The sequence below is a fragment of the Rhipicephalus microplus genome, chromosome 6 (genome assembly GCF_043290135.1).
Source record: "Rhipicephalus microplus isolate Deutch F79 chromosome 6, USDA_Rmic, whole genome shotgun sequence".
Taxonomy (NCBI): domain Eukaryota; kingdom Metazoa; phylum Arthropoda; class Arachnida; order Ixodida; family Ixodidae; genus Rhipicephalus; species Rhipicephalus microplus.
The window spans coordinates 44,486,724-44,510,475 of NC_134705.1; the positions used below are offsets into that span (position 1 = coordinate 44,486,724).

Below are 23,752 nucleotides of genomic sequence, written 5' to 3' on the forward strand. Positions count from 1 at the left end.
ATCACAGCGACCTTCACTCCATCCACTTTTTTGTGTTTATATGTGAATTTAGAAGAAGGAGTGTCAGTCAGCGTCATCTATAAGCCAAGCGACGAGTGTGAAACACTCTTTTATGCGCATATGTGGCGTCACGTAGCACGTGAACTTTAATACGAGCGAGCAGCTGATTAATAGTGCCTCGTATAAAACCTAATGACTCCAAGTCTGCCAGTACGAGACTCTCGTTAATGAATAAGGAAAAGAAGTGTATACCTAAGGGCTCATTTTTCCATGTTTTGACACAATAATAAAGAGATCTAACAGACAGTAATGCCAAGGAATGTACAGGGGAAGTTATTAGAACCAAAGGAATGTAAATAAGAAAGAAAAGTGGGTGAAAAAATAACCAGCCGCGAGCAGGAATCGAACCTACCACCTTCGAATAACGCGTTTGATGCTCTAACCACTGAGCTATCGCAGCGGCCTTCACTCCATCCACTTTGTTTGAGTTTATATGGGAATTCAGAAGTAGAAGTATCAGTCAGCACCATCTATAAGCCAAGCGACGAGTGTGAAACTCAAACTTATGCGCATATATGGCGTCACGTAGCACGTGAACTTTATTACGAGTGGGCAGCTGATTAATAGTCCCTCGTATACAACATAATGACACCAAATCTGCTAGTACAAGACCCTCGTTAATGAATAAGGGAAAGAAGTGTTTACCTAAGGGCTCGTTTTTCCGTGTTTTGACACAATTTAATGAGATCTAACAGACAGTAATGCCGAGGAATGTACAGGGGAAGTTATTATAACCAATAGAATGTAAATAAGAAAGAAAAGTGGTTGAAAAAATAACCAGCCGTGAGCAGGAATCGAGCCTAATACCTTCGAATAACGCGTTCGATGCTCTAACCACTGAGTTATCACAGTGACCTTCACTCCATCCACTTTTTTGTGTTTATATGTGAATTTAGAAGTAGGAGTGTCAGTCAGCGCCATTTATAAGCCAAGCGACGAGTGTGAAACACTCTTTTATGCGCATATGTGGCGTCACGTAGCACGTGAACTTTCTTACGAGCGGGCAGCTGATTAATAGTCCCTTGTATACAACCTAATGACACCAAGTCCGCCAGTACAAGACCCTCGTTAATGAATAAGGGAAAGAAGCGTTTACCTAAGGGCTCGTTTTTCCGTGTTTTGACACAATATTGATGAGATCTAACAGACAGTAATGGCAAGGAATGTACAGGGGAAGTTAGTAGAACCACTAGAATGTAAATAAGAAAGAAAAGTGGGTGAAAAAATAACCAGCCGTGAGCAGGAATTGAACCTACGACCTTTGAATATCGCGTTCGACGCTCTAACCACTGAGCTATCACAGCGCCCTTCCCTCAGCCATTTTTTTCGGCTTATATGTGAATTTAGAAGTAGGAGTGTCATTCAGCGCCTTCTATAAGCCAAGCGACGAGTGTGAAACACTCTTTAATGCGCATATGTGACGTCACATAGCACGTGAACTTTAATACGAGCGGGCAGCTGATTAATAGTCCTTCGTATAAAACCTAATGACACCAAGTCTGCCAGTAAGAGACTCTCGTTAATGAATAAGGGAAAGAAGTGTATACATAAGGGCTCTTTTTTCCATGTTTTGACACAATATTAAAGCGATCTAACAGACAGCATTGCCAAGCAATGTACAGGGGAAGTTATTAGAACCAATGGAATGTAATTAAGAAAGAAAAGTGGGTGAAAAAATAACCAGCCGTGAGCAGGAATTGAACCTACGACCTTCGAATAACGCGTTCGACGCTCTAACCACTGACCTATCACAGCGGCCTTCACTCCATCCACTTTGTTTGAGTTTATATGGGAATTCAGAAGTAGGAGTATCAGTCAGCACCATCTATAAGCCAAGCGACGAGTGTGAAACACAGTTTTATGCGCATATATGGCGTCACGTAGCACGTGAACTTTATTACGAGTGGGCAGCTGATTAATAGTCCCTCGTATACAACCTAATGACACCGAATCTGCCAGTACAAGACCCTCGTTAATGAATAAGGGAAAGTAGTGTTTACCTAAAGGCTCGTTTTTCCGTGTTTTGACACAATAATAATGAGATCTAACAGACAGTAATGCCGAGGAATGTACAGGGGAAGTTATTAGAACCGATGGAATGTAAATAAGAAAGAAAGGTGGGTGAAAAAATAACCAGCCGTGAGCAGGAACCGAGCCTAAGACCTTCGAATAACACGTTCGATGCTCTAAACACTGAGTTATCACAGCGACCTTCACTCCATCCACTTTTTTGTGTTTATATGCGAATTTAGAAGTAGGAGTGTCAGTCAGCGTCATCTATAAGCCAAGCGACGAGTGTGAAACACTCTTTTATGCGCATATGTGGCGTCACGTAGCACGTGAACTCTAATACGAGCGGGCAGCTGATTAATAGTCCCTCGTATAAAACCTAATGACTCCAAGTCTGCCAGTACGAGACTCTCGTTAATGAATAAGGGAAAGAAGTGTATACCTAAGGGCTCATTTTTTCATGTTTTGACACAATATTAAAGAGATCTAACAGACAGTAATGCCAAGGAATGTACAGGGGAAGTTATTAGAACCAATGGAATGTATATAAGAAAGAAAAGTGGGTGAAAAAATAAACAGCCGTGACCAGGAATTGAACCTACGACCTTCGAATAAAGCGTTCGACGCTCTAACCACTGACCTATCACAGCGGCCTTCCCCTAATCCACTTTTTTGGGGTTTATATGTGAATTTAGAATTGGGAGTGTCAGTCAGTGCAATCTATAAGCCAAGCGACGAGTGTGAAACACTCTTTTATTGGCATATGTGGCGTCACGTAGCACGTGAAATTTATTACGAGCAGCCAGCTGATTAATAGTCCCTCGAATACAACCTAATGACACCAAGTCTGCCAGTACGAGACCCTCGGTAAAAAATGAAGGAAAGAGGTGTATACCTATGGGCTCGTTTTTCCGTGTTTTTACATCATAATAATGCTTTCTAACAGACAGTAATGCCAAGGAATGTACAGGGGAAGTTATTAGAACCAATGGAATGTAAATAAGAAAGAAAAGTGGGTGAAAAATTAACCAGCCGTGAGCAGGAATTGAACCTACGACCTTTGAATATCGCGTTCGACGCTCTAACCACTGAGCTATCACAGCGCCCTTCCCTCAGCCAATTGTTTGGGCTTATATGTGAATTCAGAAGTAGGAGTGTCATTCAGCGCCATCTATAAGCCAAGCGACGTGTGTGAAACACTCTTTTATGCGCATATGTGACGTCACATATGCACGTGAACTTTAATACGAGCGGGCAGCTGATTAATAGTCCTTCGTATAAAACCTAATGACACCAAGTCTGCCAGTCAGAGACTCTCGTTAATGAATAAGAGAAAGAAGTGTATGGATAAGGGCTCATTTTTCCATGTTTTGACACAATATTAAAGAGATCTAACAGACAGCAATGCCAAGCAATGTACAGGGGAAGTTATTAGAACCAATGGAATGTAAAAAAGAAAGAAAAGTGGGTGAAAAAATAACCAGCCGTGAGCAGGAATTGAACCTACGACCTTCGAATAACGCGCAGCGGCCTTCCCTGCATCCACTTTTTTGGGGTTTATATGTGAATTTTGAAGTGGGAGTGTCAGTCAGCGCCATCTATAAGCGAAGCGACGAGTGTGGAACACTCTTATATTGGCATATGTGGCATCACGTAGCACGTGAGCTTTATTACGAGCGGGCAGCTGATTAATAGTCCCTTGTATACAACCTCCTGACACCAAGTCTGCCTGTACAAGACCCTCGTTAATAAATAAGGGAAAGAAGTGTTTACCTAAGGGCTCGTTTTTCCGTGTTTTGACACAATATTGAAGAGATCTAACAGACAGTAATGCCAAGGAATGTACAGGGGAAGTTAGTAGAACCAATGGAATGTAAATAAGAAAGAAAAGTGGGTGAAAAAATAACCAGCCGTGAGCAGGAATCGAGCCTACGACCTTCGAATAACGCGTTTCATGCTCTAACCACTAAGCTATCACAGCGGCCTTCACTCCATCCACTTTGTTTGAGTTTATTTGGGAATTTAGAAGTAGGAGTATCAGTCAGCACCATCTATAAGCCAAGCGACGAGTGTGAAACACAATTTTATGCGCATATATGGCGTCACGTAGCACGTGAACTTTATTACGAGTGGGCAGCTGATTAATAGTCCCTCGTATACAACCTAATGACACCGAATCTGCCAGTACAAGACCCTCGTTAATGAATAAGAGAAAGAAGTGTTTACCCAAGGGCTCGTTTTTCGTGTTTTGACACAATAATGATGAGATCTAACAGACAGTAATACCGAGGAATGTACAGGGGAAGTTATTAGAACCAATGGAATGTAAATAAGAAAGAAAAGTGGTTGAAAAAATAACCAGCCGTGAGCAGGAATCGAGCCTAATACCTTCGAATAACGCGTTCGATGCTCTAACCACTGAGTTATCACAGTGACCTTCACTCCATCCACTTTTTTGTGTTTATATGTGAATTTAGAAGTAGGAGTGTCAGTCAGCGCCATTTATAAGCCAAGCGACGAGTGTGAAACACTCTTTTATGTGCATATGTGGCGTCACGAAGCACGTGAACTTTAATACGAGCGGGCAGCTGATTAATAGTTTCTCGTATAAAACCTAATGACTCCAAGTCTGCCAGTACGAGACTCTCGTTAATGAATAAGGGAAAGAAGTGTATACCTAAGGGCTCATTTTTCCATGTTTTGACACAATAATAATGAGATCTAACAGACAGTAATGCCGAGGAATGTACAGGCGAAGTTATTAGAACCAAAGGAATGTAAATAAGAAACAAAAGTGGGTGAAAAAATAACCAGCCGTGAGCAGGAATTGAACCTACGACCTTCAAATAACGCGTTGGACGCTCTAACCACTGAGCTATCACAGCGCCCTTCCCTCAGCCAATTTTTTGGGTTTATATGTGAATTTAGAAGTAGGAGTGTCAGTCAGCGCCATCTATAAGCCAAGCGACGAGTGTGAAACACTCTTTTATGCGCATATGTGGCGTCACGTAGCACGTGAACTTTAATACGAGCGGGCAGCTGATTAATAGTCCTTCGTATAAAACCTAATGACACCAAGTCTGCCAGTACAAGACCCTCGTTAATGAATACGGGAAACAAGTGTTTACCTAAGGGCTCGTTTTTCCGTGTTTTGACACAAAAATAATGAGATCTAACAGACAGTAATGCCAAGGAATGTACAGGGGAAGTTATTAGAACCAATGGAATGTAAACAAGAAAGAAATGTGGGTGAAAAAATAACCAGCCGTGAGCAGGAATTGAACCTACGACCTTAATATAACGCGTTCAACGCTCTAACCACTGAGCTATCACAGCGGCTTTCCCTCACCCAATTTTTTGGGTTTTTATGTGAATTTAGAAGTAGGAGTGTCAGTCAGCGCCATCTATAAGCCAAGCGACGAGTGTGAAACACTATTTTATGCGCATATGTGGCGTCACGTAGCACGTGAACGAGCGGGCAGCTGATTAATAGTCCTTCGTATGAAACCTAATGACACCAAGTCTGCCAGTACGAGACCCTCGGTAAAAAATAAAGGAAAGAAGTGTATACCTAAGGGCTCGTTTTTCCGTGTTTTTACACAATGTTGAAGAGATCTAACAGACAGTAATGCCAAGGAATGTACAGGGGAAGTCAGTAGAACCAATGGAATGTAAATAAGAAAGAAAAGTGGGTGAAAAAATAACCAGCCGTGAGCAGGAATCGAGCCTACGACCTTCGAATAACGCGTTTCATGCTCTAACCACTAAGCTATCACAGCGGCCTTCAATCCATCCACTTTGTTTGAGTTTATATGGGAATTTAGAAGTAGGAGTATCAGTCAGCACCATCTATAAGCCAAGCGACGAGTGTGAAACACAATTTTATGCGCATATATGGCGTCACGTAGCACGTGAACTTTATTACGAGTGGGCAGCTGATTAATAGTCCCTCGTATACAACCTAATGACACCGAATCTGCCAGTACAAGACCCTCATTAATGAATAAGAGAAAGAAGTGTTTACCCAAGGGCTCGTTTTTCGTGTTTTGACACAATAATAATGAGATCTAACAGACAGTAATGACGAGGATTGTACAGGGGAATTTATTAGAACCAATGGAATGTAAATAAGAAAGAAAGGTGGGTGAAAAAATAACCAGCCGTGAGCAGGAATCGAGTCTAAGACCTTCCAATAACGCGTTCGATGCTCTAACCACTGAGTTATCACAGCGACCTTCACTCCATCCACTTTTTTGTGTTTATATGTGAATTTAGAAGAAGGAGTGTCAGTCAGCGTCATCTATAAGCCAAGCGACGAGTGTGAAACACTCTTTTATGCGCATATGTGGCGTGACGTAGCAAGTGAGCTTTATTACGAGTGGGCAGCTGATTAATAGTCCCTCGTATACAACCTGATGACACCGAATCTGCCAGTACAAGACCCTCGTTAATGAATAAGAAAAAGAAGTGTATACCTAAGGGCTCATTTTTCCATGTTTTGACAAAATAATATTGAGATCTAACAGACAGTAATGCCGAGGAATATACAGGCGAAGTTATTAGAACCAAAGGATTGTAAATAAGAAACAAAAGTGGGTGAAAAAATAACCAGCCGTTATTACGAGTGGGCAGCTGATTAATAGTCCCTCGTATACAACCTAATGACACCAAGTCTGCTAGTACAAGACCCTCGTTAATGAATAAGGGAAAGAAGTGTTTACCTAAGGGCTCGTTTTTCCGTGTTTTGACACAATAATAATGAGATCTAACAGACAGTAATGCCGAGGAATATACAGGGGAAGTTATTAGAACCGATGGAATGTAAATAAGAAAGAAAAGTGGTTGAAAAAATAACCAGCCGTGAGCAGGAATCGAGCCTAATACCTCCGAATAACGCGTTCGATGCTCTAACCACTGAGTTATCACAGTGACCTTCACTCCATCCACTTTTTTGTGTTTATAAGTGAATTTAGAAGTAGGAGTGTCAGTCAGCGCCATTTATAAGCCAAGCGACGACTGTGAAACACTCTTTTATGCACATATGTGGCGTCACGTAGCACGTGAACTTTAATCCGAGCGGGCCGCTGATTAATAGTCCCTCGTATAAAACCTAATGACTCCAAGTCTGCCAGTACGAGACTCTCGTTAATGAATAAGGGAAAGAAGTGTATACCTAAGGGCTCATTTTTCCAAGTTTTGACACAAGATTAAAGAGATCTAACAGACAGTAATGCCAAGGAATGTACAGGGGAAGTTATTAGAACCAATTGAGTGTAAATAAGAAAGAAAAGTGGGTGAAAAAATAACAAGCCATGAGCAGGAATCGAGCCTACGACCTTCAAATAACGCGTTTCATGCTCTAACCACTGAGCTATCACAGCGGCCTTCACTCCATCCACTTTGTATGAGTTTATATGGGAATTTAGAAGTAGGAGTATCAGTCAGCACAATCTATAAGCCAAACGACGAGTGTGAAACACAATTTTATGCGCATATATGGCGTCACGTAGCACGTGAACTTTATTACGAGTGGGCAGCTGATTAATAGTCCCTCGTATACAACCTAATGACACCAAATCTGCCAGTACAAGACCCTCGTTAATGAATAAGGGAAAGAAGTGTTTACCTAAGGGCTCGTTTTTCCATGTTTTGACACAATAATAATGAGATCTAACAGACAGTAATGCCGAGGAATGTACAGGGGAAGTTATTAAAACCAAAGGAATGTAAATAAGAAAGAAACGTGGGTGAAAAAATAACCAGCCGTGAGCAGGAATTGAGCCTACGACCTTCGAATAACGCGTTTGATGCTCTAACCACTGAGCTATCGCAGCGGCCTTCAATCCATCCACTTTGTTTGAGTTTATATGGGAATTCAGAAGTAGAAGTATCAGTCAGCACCATCTATAAGCCAAGCGACGAGTGTGAAACTCAAACTTATGCGCATATATGGCGTCACGTAGCACGTGAACTTTATTACGAGTGGGCAGCTGATTAATAGTCCCTCGTATACAACATAATGACACCAAATCTGCTAGTAAAAGACCCTCGTTAATGAATAAGGGAAAGAAGTGTTTACCTAAGGGCTCGTTTTTCCGTTTTTTGACACAATATTAATGAGATCTAACAGACAGTAATGCCGAAGAATGTACAGGGGAAGTTATTAAAACCAATGGAATGTAAATAAGAAAGAAAAGTGGTTGAAAAAATAACCAGCCGTGAGCAGGAATCGAGCCTAATACCTTCGAATAACGCGTTCGATGCTCTAACCACTTTGTTATCACAGTGACCTTCACTCCATCCACTTTTTTGTGTTTGTATGTGAATTTAGAAGTAGGAGTGTCAGTCAGCGCCATTTATAAGCCAAGCGACGAGTGTTAAACACTCTTTTATGCGCATATGTGGCGTCACGTAGCACGTGAACTTTAATACGAGTGGGCAGCTGATTAATAGTTCCTCGTAAAGAACCTAATGACTCCAAGTCTGCCAGTACGAGACTCTCGTTAATGAATAAGGGAAAGAAGTGTATACCTAAGGGCTCATTTTTCCATGTTTTGACACAATAATAATGAGATCTAACAGACAGTAATGCCGAGGAATGTACAGGCGAAGTTATTAGAACCAAAGGAATGTAAATAAGAAACAAAAGTGTGTGAAAAAATAACCGGCCGTGAGCAGGAATTGAACCTACGACCTTCGAATAACGCGTTCAACGCTCTAACCACTGAGCTATCACAGCGGCTTTCCCTCACCCAATTTTTTGGGTTTATATGTGAATTTAGAAGTAGGAGTGTCAGTCAGCGCCATCTATAAGCCAAGCGACGAGTGTATTTTATGCGCATATGTGGCGTCACGTAGCACGTGAACGAGCGGGCAGCTGATTAATAGTCCTTCGTATGAAACCTAATGACACCAAGTCTGCCAGTACGAGACCCTCGGTAAAAAATAAAGGAAAGAAGTGTATACCTAAGGGCTCGTTTTTCCGTGTTTTGACACAATATTGAAGAGATCTAACAGACAGTAATGCCAAGGAATGTACAGGGGAAGTTAGTAGAACCAATGGAATGTAAATAAGAAAGAAAAGTGGGTGAAAAAATAACCAGCCGTGAGCAGGAATCGAGCCTACGACCTTCGAATAACGCGTTTCATGCTCTAACCACTGAGTTATCACAGCGACCTTCACTCCATCCACTTTTTTTGTGTTTATATGTGAATTTAGAAGAAGGAGTGTCAGTCAGCGTCATCTATAAGCCAAGCGACGAGTGTGAAACACTCTTTTATGCGCATATGTGGCGTCACGTAGCACGTGAACTTTAATACGAGCGGGCAGCTGATTAATAGTGCCTCGTATAAAACCTAATGACTCCAAGTCTGCCAGTACGAGACTCTCGTTAATGAATAAGGAAAAGAAGTGTATACCTAAGGGCTCATTTTTCCATGTTTTGACACAATAATAAAGAAATCTAACAGACAGTAATGCCAAGGAATGTACAGGGGAAGTTATTAGAACCAATGGAATGTAAACAAGAAAGAAAAGTGGGTGAAAAAATAACCAGCCGTGAGCAGGAATTGAACCTAAGACCTTCGAATAACGCGTTCGATGCTCTAACCACTGAGTTATCACAGCGACCTTCACTCCATCCACTTTTTTGTGTTTATATGTGAATTTAGAAGAAGGAGTGTCAGTCAGCGTCATCTATAAGCCAAGCGACGAGTGTGAAACACTCTTTTATGCGCATATGTGGCGTCACGTAGCACGTGAACTTTAATACGAGCGGGCAGCTGATTAATAGTGCCTCGTATAAAACCTAATGACTCCAAGTCTGCCAGTACGAGACTCTCGTTAATGAATAAGGAAAAGAAGTGTATACCTAAGGGCTCATTTTTCCATGTTTTGACACAATAATAAAGAGATCTAACAGACAGTAATGCCGAGGAATGTACAGGGGAAGTTATTAGAACCAAAGGAATGTAAATAAGAAAGAAAAGTGGGTGAAAAAATAACCAGCCGCGAGCAGGAATCGAACCTACGACCTTCGAATAACGCGTTTGATGCTCTAACCACTGAGCTATCGCAGCGGCCTTCACTCCATCCACTTTGTTTGAGTTTATATGGGAATTCAGAAGTAGAAGTATCAGTCAGCACCATCTATAAGCCAAGCGACGAGTGTGAAACTCAAACTTATGCGCATATATGGCGTCACGTAGCACGTGAACTTTATTACGAGTGGGCAGCTGATTAATAGTCCCTCGTATACAACATAATGACACCAAATCTGCTAGTACAAGACCCTCGTTAATGAATAAGGGAAAGAAGTGTTTACCTAAGAGCTCGTTTTTCCGTGTTTTGACACAATTTAATGAGATCTAACAGACAGTAATGCCGAGGAATGTACACGGGAAGTTATTATAACCAATAGAATGTAAATAAGAAAGAAAAGTGGTTGAAAAAATAACCAGCCGTGAGCAGGAATCGAGCCTAATACCTTCGAATAACGCGTTCGATGCTCTAACCACTGAGTTATCACAGTGACCTTCACTCCATCCACTTTTTTGTGTTTATATGTGAATTTAGAAGTAGGAGTGTCAGTCAGCGCCATTTATAAGCCAAGCGACGAGTGTGAAACACTCTTTTATGCGCATATGTGGCGTCACGAAGCACGTGAACTTTAATACGAGCGGGCAGTCGATTAATAGTTTCTCGTATAAAACCTAATGACTCCAAGTCTGCCAGTACGAGACTCTCGTTAATGAATAAGGGAAAGAAGTGTATACCTAAGGGCTCATTTTTCCATGTTTTGACACAATAATAATGAGATCTAACAGACAGTAATGCCGAGGAATGTACAGGCGAAGTTATTAGAACCAAAGGAATGTAAATAAGAAACAAAAGTGGGTGAAAAAATAAGCAGCCGTGAGCAGGAATTGAACCTACGACCTTCAAATAACGCGTTGGACGCTCTAACCACTGAGCTATCACAGCGCCCTTCCCTAAGCCAATTTTTTGGGTTTATATGTGAATTTAGAAGTAGGAGTGTCAGTCAGCGCCATCTATAAGCCAAGCGACGAGTGTGAAACACTCTTTTATGCGCATATGTGGCGTCACGTAGCACGTGAACTTTAATACGAGCGGGCAGCTGATTAATAGTCCTTCGTATAAAACCTAATGACACCAAGTCTGCCAGTACAAGACCCTCGTTAATGAATACGGGAAACAAGTGTTTACCTAAGGGCTCGTTTTTCCGTGTTTTGACACAAAAATAATGACATCTAACAGACAGTAATGCCAAGGAATGTACAGGGGAAGTTATTAGAACCAATGGAATGTAAACAAGAAAGAAATGTGGGTGAAAAAATAACCAGCCGTGAGCAGGAATTGAACCTACGACCTTAATATAACGCGTTCAACGCTCTAACCACTGAGCTATCACAGCGGCTTTCCCTCACCCAATTTTTTGGGTTTATATGTGAATTTAGAAGTAGGAGTGTCAGTCAGCGCCATATATAAGCCAAGCGACGAGTGTCAAACACTATTTTATGCGCATATGTGGCGTCACGTAGCACGTGAACGAGTGGGCAGCTGATTAATAGTCCTTCGTATGAAACCTAATGACACCAAGTCTGCCAGTACGAGACCCTCGGTAAAAAATAAAGGAAAGAAGTGTATACCTAAGGGCTCGTTTTTCCGTGTTTTTACACAATGTTGAAGAGATCTAACAGACAGTAATGCCAAGGAATGTACAGGGGAAGTCAGTAGAACCAATGGAATGTAAATAAGAAAGAAAAGTGGGTGAAAAAATAACCAGCCGTGAGCAGGAATCGAGCCTACGACCTTCGAATAACGCGTTTCATGCTCTAACCACTAAGCTATCACAGCGGCCTTCACTCCATCCACTTTGTTTGAGTTTATATGGGAATTTAGAAGTAGGAGTATCAGTCAGCACCATCTATAAGCCAAGCGACGAGTGTGAAACACAATTTTATGCTCATATATGGCGTCACGTAGCACGTGAACTTTATTACGAGTGGGCAGCTGATTGATAGTCCCTCGTATACAACCTAATGACACCGAATCTGCCAGTACAAGACCCTTGTTAATGAATAAGAGAAAGAAGTGTTTACCCAAGGGCTCGTTTTTCGTGTTTTGACACAATAATAATGAGATCTAACAGACAGTAATGCCGAGGATTGTACAGGGGAATTTATTAGAACCAATGGAATGTAAATAAGAAAGAAAGGTGGGTGAAAAAATAACCAGCCGTGGGCAGGAATCGAGCCTAAGACCTTCGAATAACGCGTTCGATGCTCTAACCACTGAGCTATCACAGCGGCCTTCCCTCAGCCAATTTTTTTGTTTATATGTGAATTTAGATGTAGGAGTGTCAGTCAGCGCCATCTATAAGCCAAGCGACGAGTGTGAAACACTCTTTTATGCGCATATGTGGCGTCACGTAGCACGTGAACTTTAATACGAGCGGGCAGCTGATTAATAGTCCTTCGTATGAAACCTAATGACACCAAGTCTGCCAGTAAGAGACTCTCGTTAATGAATAAGGGAAAGAAGTGTATACCTAAGGGCTCATTTTTCCATGTTTTGACACAATAATAAAGAGATCTAACAGACAGTAATGCCGAGGAATGTACAGGGGAAACTATTAGAACCAAAGGAATGTAAATAAGAAAGAAAAGTGGGTGAAAAAATAACCAGCCGTGAGCAGGAATCGAGCCTACGACCTTCGAATAACGCGTTTGATGCTCTAACCACTGAGCTATCGCAGCGGCCTTCACTCCATCCACTTTGTTTGAGTTTATATGGGAATTCAGAAGTAGAAGTATCAGTCAGCACCATCTATAAGCCAAGCGACGAGTGTGAAACTCAAACTTATGCGCATATATGGCGTCACGTAGCACGTGAACTTTATTACGAGTGGGCAGCTGATTAATAGTCCCTCGTATACAACATAATGACACCAAATCTGCTAGTACAAGACCCTCGTTAATGAATAAGGGAAAGAAGTGTTTACCTAAGGGCTCGTTTTTCCGTGTTTTGACACAATTTAATGAGATCTAACAGACAGTAATGCCGAGGAATGTACAGGGGAAGTTATTAGAACCAATAGAATGTAAATAAGAAAGAAAAGTGGTTGAAAAAATAACCAGCCGTGAGCAGGAATCGAGCCTAATACCTTCGAATAACGCGTTCGATGCTCTAACCACTGAGTTATCACAGTGACCTTCACTCCATCCACTTTTTTGTGTTTATATGTGAATTTAGAAGTAGGAGTGTCAGTCAGCGCCATTTATAAGCCAAGCGACGAGTGTGAAACACTCTTTTATGCGCATATGTGGCGTCACGAAGCACGTGAACTTTAATACGAGCGGGCAGCTGATTAATAGTTTCTCGTATAAAACCTAATGACTCCAAGTCTGCCAGTACGAGACTCTCGTTAATGAATAAGGGAAAGAAGTGTATACCTAAGGGCTCATTTTTCCATGTTTTGACACAATAATAATGAGATCTAACAGACAGTAATGCCGAGGAATGTACAGGCGAAGTTATTAGAACCAAAGGAATGTAAATAAGAAACAAAAGTGGGTGAAAAAATAACCAGCCGTGAGCAGGAATTGAACCTACGACCTTCAAATAACGCGTTGGACGCTCTAACCACTGAGCTATTACAGCGCCCTTCCCTCAGCCAATTTTTTGGGTTTATATGTGAATTTAGAAGTAGGAGTGTCAGTCAGCGCCATCTATAAGCCAAGCGACGAGTGTGAAACACTCTTTTATGCGCATATGTGGCGTCACGTAGAACGTGAACTTTAATACGAGCGGGCAGCTGATTAATAGTCCTTCGTATAAAACCTAATGACACCAAGTCTGCCAGTACAAGACCCTCGTTAATGAATACGGGAAACAAGTGTTTACCTAAGGGCTCGTTTTTCCGTGTTTTGACACAAAAATAATGAGATCTAACAGACAGTAATGCCAAGGAATGTACAGGGGAAGTTATTAGAACCAATGGAATGTAAACAAGAAAGAAATGTGGGTGAAAAAATAACCAGCCGTGAGCAGGAATTGAACCTACGACCTTAATATAACGCGTTCAACGCTCTAACCACTGAGCTATCACAGCGGCTTTCCCTCACCCAATTTTTTGGGTTTATATGGGAATTTAGAAGTAGGAGTATCAGTCAGCACCATCTATAAGCCAAGCGACGAGTGTGAAACACAATTTTATGCGCATATATGGCGTCACGTAGCACGTGAACTTTATTACGAGTGGGCAGCTGATTAATAGTCCCTCGTATACAACCTAATGACACCGAATCTGCCAGTACAAGACCCTCGTTAATGAATAAGAGAAAGAAGTGTTTACCCAAGGGCTCGTTTTTCGTGTTTTGACACAATAATAATGAGATCTAACAGAGAGTAATGCCGAGGATTGTACAGGGGAATTTATTAGAACCAATGGAATGTAAATAAGAAAGAAAGGTGGGTGAAAAAATAACCAGCCGTGAGCAGGAATCGAGTCTAAGACCTTCCAATAACGCGTTCGATGCTCTAACCACTGAGTTATCACAGCGACCTTCACTCCATCCACTTTTTTGTGTTTATATGTGAATTTAGAAGAAGGAGTGTCAGTCAGCGTCATCTATAAGCCAAGCGACGAGTGTGAAACACTCTTTTATGCGCATATGTGGCGTCACGTAGCACGTGAACTTTAATACGAGCGGGCAGCTGATTAATAGTGCCTCGTATAAAACCTAATGACTCCAAGTCTGCCAGTAAGAGACTCTCGTTAATGAATAAGGGAAAGAAGTGTATACCTAAGGGCTCATTTTTCCAAGTTTTGACACAATAATAATGAGATCTAACAGACAGTAATGCCGAGGAATGTACAGGCGAAGTTATTAGAACCAAAGGAATGTAAATAAGAAACAAAAGTGGGTGAAAAAATAACCAGCCGTGAGCAGGAATTGAACCTACGACCTTCAAATAACGCGTTGGACGCTCTAACCACTGAGCTATCACAGCGCCCTTCCCTCAGCCAATTTTTTGGGTTTATATGTGAATTTAGAAGTAGGAGTGTCAGTCAGCGCCATCTATAAGCCAAGCGACGAGTGTGAAACACTCTTTTATGCGCATATGTGGCGTCACGTAGCACGTGAACTTTAATACGAGCGGGCAGCTGATTAATAGTCCTTCGTATAAAACCTAATGACACCAAGTCTGCCAGTACAAGACCCTCGTTAATGAATACGGGAAACAAGTGTTTACCTAAGGGCTCGTTTTTCCGTGTTTTGACACAAAAATAATGAGATCTAACAGACAGTAATGCCAAGGAATGTACAGGGGAAGTTATTAGAACCAATGGAATGTAAACAAGAAAGAAATGTGGGTGAAAAAATAACCAGCCGTGAGCAGGAATTGAACCTACGACCTTAATATAACGCGTTCAACGCTCTAACCACTGAGCTATCACAGCGGCTTTCCCTCACCCAATTTTTTGGGTTTTTATGTGAATTTAGAAGTAGGAGTGTCAGTCAGCGCCATCTATAAGCCAAGCGACGAGTGTGAAACACTATTTTATGCGCATATGTGGCGTCACGTAGCACGTGAACGAGCGGGCAGCTGATTAATAGTCCTTCGTATGAAACCTAATGACACCAAGTCTGCCAGTACGAGACCCTCGGTAAAAAATAAAGGAAAGAAGTGTATACCTAAGGGCTCGTTTTTCCGTGTTTTTACACAATGTTGAAGAGATCTAACAGACAGTAATGCCAAGGAATGTACAGGGGAAGTCAGTAGAACCAATGGAATGTAAATAAGAAAGAAAAGTGGGTGAAAAAATAACCAGCCGTGAGCAGGAATCGAGCCTACGACCTTCGAATAACGCGTTTCATGCTCTAACCACTAAGCTATCACAGCGGCCTTCAATCCATCCACTTTGTTTGAGTTTATATGGGAATTTAGAATTAGGAGTATCAGTCAGCACCATCTATAAGCCAAGCGACGAGTGTGAAACACAATTTTATGCGCATATATGGCGTCACGTAGCACGTGAACTTTATTACGAGTGGGCAGCTGATTAATAGTCCCTCGTATACAACCTAATGACACCGAATCTGCCAGTACAAGACCCTCATTAATGAATAAGAGAAAGAAGTGTTTACCCAAGGGCTCGTTTTTCGTGTTTTGACACAATAATAATGAGATCTAACAGACAGTAATGACGAGGATTGTACAGGGGAATTTATTAGAACCAATGGAATGTAAATAAGAAAGAAAGGTGGGTGAAAAAATAACCAGCCGTGAGCAGGAATCGAGTCTAAGACCTTCCAATAACGCGTTCGATGCTCTAACCACTGAGTTATCACAGCGACCTTCACTCCATCCACTTTTTTGTGTTTATATGTGAATTTAGAAGAAGGAGTGTCAGTCAGCGTCATCTATAAGCCAAGCGACGAGTGTGAAACACTCTTTTATGCGCATATGTGGCGTCACGTAGCACGTGAACTTTAATACGAGCGGGCAGCTGATTAATAGTGCCTCGTATAAAACCTAATGACTCCAAGTCTGCCAGTAAGAGACTCTCGTTAATGAATAAGGAAAAGAAGTGTATACCTAAGGGCTCATTTTTCCATGTTTTGACACAATAATAAAGAAATCTAACAGACAGTAATGCCAAGGAATGTACAGGGGAAGTTATTAGAACCAATGGAATGTAAACAAGAAAGAAAAGTGGGTGAAAAAATAACCAGCCGTGAGCAGGAATTGAACCTAAGACCTTCGAATAACGCGTTCGATGCTCTAACCACTGAGTTATCACAGCGACCTTCACTCCATCCACTTTTTTGTGTTTATATGTGAATTTAGAAGAAGGAGTGTCAGTCAGCGTCATCTATAAGCCAAGCGACGAGTGTGAAACACTCTTTTATGCGCATATGTGGCGTCACGTAGCACGTGAACTTTAATACGAGCGAGCAGCTGATTAATAGTGCCTCGTATAAAACCTAATGACTCCAAGTCTGCCAGTACGAGACTCTCGTTAATGAATAAGGAAAAGAAGTGTATACCTAAGGGCTCATTTTTCCATGTTTTGACAAAATAATATTGAGATCTAACAGACAGTAATGCCGAGGAATATACAGGCGAAGTTATTAGAACCAAAGGATTGTAAATAAGAAACAAAAGTGGGTGAAAAAATAACCAGCCGTTATTACGAGTGGGCAGCTGATTAATAGTCCCTCGTATACAACCTAATGACACCAAGTCTGCTAGTACAAGACCCTCGTTAATGAATAAGGGAAAGAAGTGTTTACCTAAGGGCTCGTTTTTCCGTGTTTTGACACAATAATAATGAGATCTAACAGACAGTAATGCCGAGGAATATACAGGGGAAGTTATTAGAACCGATGGAATGTAAATAAGAAAGAAAAGTGGTTGAAAAAATAACCAGCCGTGAGCAGGAATCGAGCCTAATACCTTCGAATAACGCGTTCGATGCTCTAACCACTGAGTTATCACAGTGACCTTCACTCCATCCACTTTTTTGTGTTTATAAGTGAATTTAGAAGTAGGAGTGTCAGTCAGCGCCATTTATAAGCCAAGCGACGAGTGTGAAACACTCTTTTATGCACATATGTGGCGTCACGTAGCACGTGAACTTTAATCCGAGCGGGCCGCTGATTAATAGTCCCTCGTATAAAACCTAATGACTCCAAGTCTGCCAGTACGAGACTCTCGTTAATGAATAAGGGAAAGAAGTGTATACCTAAGGGCTCATTTTTCCAAGTTTTGACACAAGATTAAAGAGATCTAACAGACAGTAATGCCAAGGAATGTACAGGGGAAGTTATTAGAACCAATTGAGTGTAAATAAGAAAGAAAAGTGGGTGAAAAAATAACAAGCCATGAGCAGGAATCGAGCCTACGACCTTCAAATAACGCGTTTCATGCTCTAACCACTGAGCTATCACAGCGGCCTTCACTCCATCCACTTTGTATGAGTTTATATGGGAATTTAGAAGTAGGAGTATCAGTCAGCACAATCTATAAGCCAAACGACGAGTGTGAAACACAATTTTATGCGCATATATGGCGTCACGTAGCACGTGAACTTTATTACGAGTGGGCAGCTGATTAATAGTCCCTCGTATACAACATAATGACACCAAATCTGCTAGTACAAGACCCTCGTTAATGAATAAGGGAAAGAAGTGTTTACCTAAGGGCTCGTTTTTCCGTGTTTTGACACAATATTAATGAGATCTAACAGACAGTAATGCCGAAGAATGTACAGGGGAAGTTATTAAAACCAATGGAATGTAAATAAGAAAGAAAACTGGTTGAAAAAATAACCAGCCGTGAGCAGGAATCGAGCCTAATACCTTCGAATAACGCGTTCGATGCTCTAACCACTTTGTTATCACAGTGACCTTCACTCCATCCACTTTTTTGTGTTTGTATGTGAATTTAGAAGTAGGAGTGTCAGTCAGCGCCATTTATAAGCCAAGCGACGAGTGTTAAACACTCTTTTATGCGCATATGTGGCGTCACGTAGCACGTGAACTTTAATACGAGTGGGCAGCTAATTAATAGTTCCTCGTAAAGAACCTAATGACTCCAAGTCTGCCAGTACGAGACTCTCGTTAATGAATAAGGGAAAGAAGTGTATACCTAAGGGCTCATTTTTCCATGTTTTGACACAATAATAATGAGATCTAACAGACAGTAATGCCGAGGAATGTACAGGTGAAGTTATTAGAACCAAAGGAATGTAAATAAGAAACAAAAGTGTGTGAAAAAATAACCGGCCGTGAGCAGGAATTGAACCTACGACCTTCGAATAACGCGTTCAACGCTCTAACCACTGAGCTATCACAGCGGCTTTCCCTCACCCAATTTTTTGGGTTTATATGTGAATTTAGAAGTAGGAGTGTCAGTCAGCGCCATCTATAAGCCAAGCGACGAGTGTGAAACACTATTTTATGCGCATATGTGGCGTCACGTAGCACGTGAACGAGCGGGCAGCTGATTAATAGTCCTTCGTATGAAACCTAATGACACCAAGTCTGCCAGTACGAGACCCTCGGTAAAAAATAAAGGAAAGAAGTGTATACCTAAGGGCTCGTTTTTCCGTGTTTTGACACAATATTGAAGAGATCTAACAGACAGTAATGCCAAGGAATGTACAGGGGAAGTTAGTAGAACCAATGGAATGTAAATAAGAAAGAAAAGTGGGTGAAAAAATAACCAGCCGTGAGCAGGAATCGAGCCTACGACCTTCGAATAACGCGTTTCATGCTCTAACCACTGAGTTATCACAGCGACCTTCACTCCATCCACTTTTTTGTGTTTATATGTGAATTTAGAAGAAGGAGTGTCAGTCAGCGTCATCTATAAGCCAAGCGACGAGTGTGAAACACTCTTTTATGCGCATATGTGGCGTCACGTAGCACGTGAACTTTAATACGAGCGGGCAGCTGATTAATAGTGCCTCGTATAAAACCTAATGACTCCAAGTCTGCCAGTACGAGACTCTCGTTAATGAATAAGGAAAAGAAGTGTATACCTAAGGGCTCATTTTTCCATGTTTTGACACAATAATAAAGAAATCTAACAGACAGTAATGCCAAGGAATGTACAGGGGAAGTTATTAGAACCAATGGAATGTAAACAAGAAAGAAAAGTGGGTGAAAAAATAACCAGCCGTGAGCAGGAATTGAACCTAAGACCTTCGAATAACGCGTTCGATGCTCTAACCACTGAGTTATCACAGCGACCTTCACTCCATCCACTTTTTTGTGTTTATATGTGAATTTAGAAGAAGGAGTGTCAGTCAGCGTCATCTATAAGCCAAGCGACGAGTGTGAAACACTCTTTTATGCGCATATGTGGCGTCACGTAGCACGTGAACTTTAATACGAGCGGGCAGCTGATTAATAGTGCCTCGTATAAAACCCAATGACTCCAAGTCTGCCAGTACGAGACTCTCGTTAATGAATAAGGAAAAGAAGTGTATACCTAAGGGCTCAATTTTCCATGTTTTGACACAATAATAAAGAGATCTAACAGACAGTAATGCCGAGGAATGTACAGGGGAAGTTATTAGAACCAAAGGAATGTAAATAAGAAAGAAAAGTGGGTGAAAAAATAACCAGCCGCGAGCAGGAATCGAACCTACGACCTTCGAATAACGCGTTTGATGCTCTAACCACTGAGCTATCGCAGCGGCCTTCACTCCATCCACTTTGTTTGAGTTTATATGGGAATTCAGAAGTAGAAGTATCAGTCAGCACCATCTATAAGCCAAGCGACGAGTGTGAAACTCAAACTTATGCGCATATATGGCGTCACGTAGCACGTGAACTTTATTACGAGTGGGCAGCTGATTAATAGTCCCTCGTATACAACATAATGACACCAAATCTGCTAGTACAAGACCCTCGTTGATGAATAAGGGAAAGAAGTGTTTACCTAAGAGCTCGTTTTTCCGTGTTTTGACACAATTTAATGAGATCTAACAGACAGTAATGCCGAGGAATGTACAGGGGAAGTTATTATAACCAATAGAATGTAAATAAGAAAGAAAAGTGGTTGAAAAAATAACCAGCCGTGAGCAGGAATCGAGCCTAACACCTTCGAATAACGCGTTCGATGCTCTAACCACTGAGTTATCACAGTGACCTTCACTCCATCCACTTTTTTGTGTTTATATGTGAATTTAGAAGTAGGAGTGTCAGTCAGCGCCATTTATAAGCCAAGCGACGAGTGTGAAACACTCTTTTATGCGCATATGTGGCGTCACGAAGCACGTGAACTTTAATACGAGCGGGCAGTCGATTAATAGTTTCTCGTATAAAACCTAATGACTCCAAGTCTGCCAGTACGAGACTCTCGTTAATGAATAAGGGAAAGAAGTGTATACCTAAGGGCTCATTTTTCCATGTTTTGACACAATAATAATGAGATCTAACAGACAGTAATGCCGAGGAATGTACAGGCGAAGTTATTAGAACCAAAGGAATGTAAATAAGAAACAAAAGTGGGTGAAAAAATAAGCAGCCGTGAGCAGGAATTGAACCTACGACCTTCAAATAACGCGTTGGACGCTCTAACCACTGAGCTATCACAGCGCCCTTCCCTAAGCCAATTTTTTGGGTTTATATGTGAATTTAGAAGTAGGAGTGTCAGTCAGCGCCATCTATAAGCCAAGCGACGAGTGTGAAACACTCTTTTATGCGCATATGTGGCGTCACGTAGCACGTGAACTTTAATACGAGCGGGCAGCTGATTAATAGTCCTTCGTATAAAACCTAATGACACCAAGTCTGCCAGTACAAGACCCTCGTTAATGAATACGGGAAACAAGTGTTTACCTAAGGGCTCGTTTTTCCGTGTTTTGACACAAAAATAATGACATCTAACAGACAGTAATGCCAAGGAATGTACAGGGGAAGTTATTAGAACCAATGGAATGTAAACAAGAAAGAAATGTGGGTGAAAAAATAACCAGCCGTGAGCAGGAATTGAACCTACGACCTTAATATAACGCGTTCAACGCTCTAACCACTGAGCTATCACAGCGGCTTTCCCTCACCCAATTTTTTGGGTTTATATGTGAATTTAGAAGTAGGAGTGTCAGTCAGCGCCATATATAAGCCAAGCGACGAGTGTCAAACACTATTTTATGCGCATATGTGGCGTCACGTAGCACGTGAACGAGTGGGCAGCTGATTAATAGTCCTTCGTATGAAACCTAATGACACCAAGTCTGCCAGTACGAGACCCTCGGTAAAAAATAAAGGAAAGAAGTGTATACCTAAGGGCTCGTTTTTCCGTGTTTTTACACAATGTTGAAGAGATCTAACAGACAGTAATGCCAAGGAATGTACAGGGGAAGTCAGTAGAACCAATGGAATGTAAATAAGAAAGAAAAGTGGGTGAAAAAATAACCAGCCGTGAGCAGGAATCGAGCCTACGACCTTCGAATAACGCGTTTCATGCTCTAACCACTAAGCTATCACAGCGGCCTTCACTCCATCCACTTTGTTTGAGTTTATATGGGAACTTAGAAGTAGGAGTATCAGTCAGCACCATCTATAAGCCAAGCGACGAGTGTGAAACACAATTTTATGCTCATATATGGCGTCACGTAGCACGTGAACTTTATTACGAGTGGGCAGATGATTGATAGTCCCTCGTATACAACCTAATGACACCGAATCTGCCAGTACAAGACCCTCGTTAATGAATAAGAGAAAGAAGTGTTTACCCAAGGGCTCGTTTTTCGTGTTTTGACACAATAATAATGAGATCTAACAGACAGTAATGCCGAGGATTGTACAGGGGAATTTATTAGAACCAATGGAATGTAAATAAGAAAGAAAGGTGGGTGAAAAAATAACCAGCCGTGGGCAGGAATCGAGCCTAAGACCTTCGAATAACGCGTTCGATGCTCTAACCACTGAGTTATCACAGCGACCTTCACTCCATCCACTTTTTTGTGTTTATATGTGAATTTAGAAGAAGGAGTGTCAGTCAGCGTCATCTATAAGCCAAGCGACGAGTGTGAAACACTCTTTTATGCGCATATGTGGCGTCACGTAGCACGTGAACTTTAGTACGAGCGGGCAGCTGATTAATAGTGCCTCGTATAAAACCTAATGACTCCAAGTCTGCCAGTACGAGACTCTCGTTAATGAATAAGGAAAAGAAGTGTATACCTAAGGGCTCATTTTTCCATGTTTTGACACAATAATAAAGAAATCTAACAGACAGTAATGCCAAGGAATGTACAGGGGAAGTTATTAGAACCAATGGAATGTAAACAAGAAAGAAAAGTGGGTGAAAAAATAACCAGCCGTGAGCAGGAATTGAACCTACGACCTTCGAATAACGCGTTCGACGCTCTAACCACTGAGCTATCACAGCGGCCTTCCCTCAGCCAATTTTTTTGTTTATATGTGAATTTAGATGTAGGAGTGTCAGTCAGCGCCATCTATAAGCCAAGCGACGAGTGTGAAACACTCTTTTATGCGCATATGTGGCGTCACGTAGCACGTGAACTTTAATACGAGCGGGCAGCTGATTAATAGTCCTTCGTATGAAACCTAATGACACCAAGTCTGCCAGTAAGAGACTCTCGTTAATGAATAAGGGAAAGAAGTGTATACCTAAGGGCTCATTTTTCCATGTTTTGACACAATAATAAAGAGATCTAACAGACAGTAATGCCGAGGAATGTACAGGGGAAACTATTAGAACCAAAGGAATGTAAATAAGAAAGAAAAGTGGGTGAAAAAATAACCAGCCGTGAGCAGGAATCGAGCCTACGACCTTCGAATAACGCGTTTGATGCTCTAACCACTGAGCTATCGCAGCGGCCTTCACTCCATCCACTTTGTTTGAGTTTATATGGGAATTCAGAAGTAGAAGTATCAGTCAGCACCATCTATAAGCCAAGCGACGAGTGTGAAACTCAAACTTATGCGCATATATGGCGTCACGTAGCACGTGAACTTTATTACGAGTGGGCAGCTGATTAATAGTCCCTCGTATACAACATAATGACACCAAATCTGCTAGTACAAGACCCTCGTTAATGAATAAGGGAAAGAAGTGTTTACCTAAGGGCTCGTTTTTCCGTGTTTTGACACAATTTAATGAGATCTAACA

General features: G+C 41.5%; 1 protein-coding gene and 2 non-coding genes across 3 annotated transcripts in view; 1 reads left to right on the forward strand and 2 right to left on the reverse strand.

The window, feature by feature from the left end:
* Positions 1-23,752, forward strand: part of LOC142764763 (uncharacterized) — a 422,070-nt gene that overhangs the window by 43,894 nt on the left and 354,424 nt on the right. The gene's annotated exons all lie outside the window — the stretch shown is intronic.
* Positions 1,292-1,364, reverse strand: TRNAS-CGA (transfer RNA serine (anticodon CGA)). Its single transcript has one exon. It is a non-coding gene; the product is annotated as a tRNA-Ser (tRNA).
* On the reverse strand, positions 3,101-3,173 carry TRNAS-CGA (transfer RNA serine (anticodon CGA)). Its single transcript has one exon. It is a non-coding gene; the product is annotated as a tRNA-Ser (tRNA).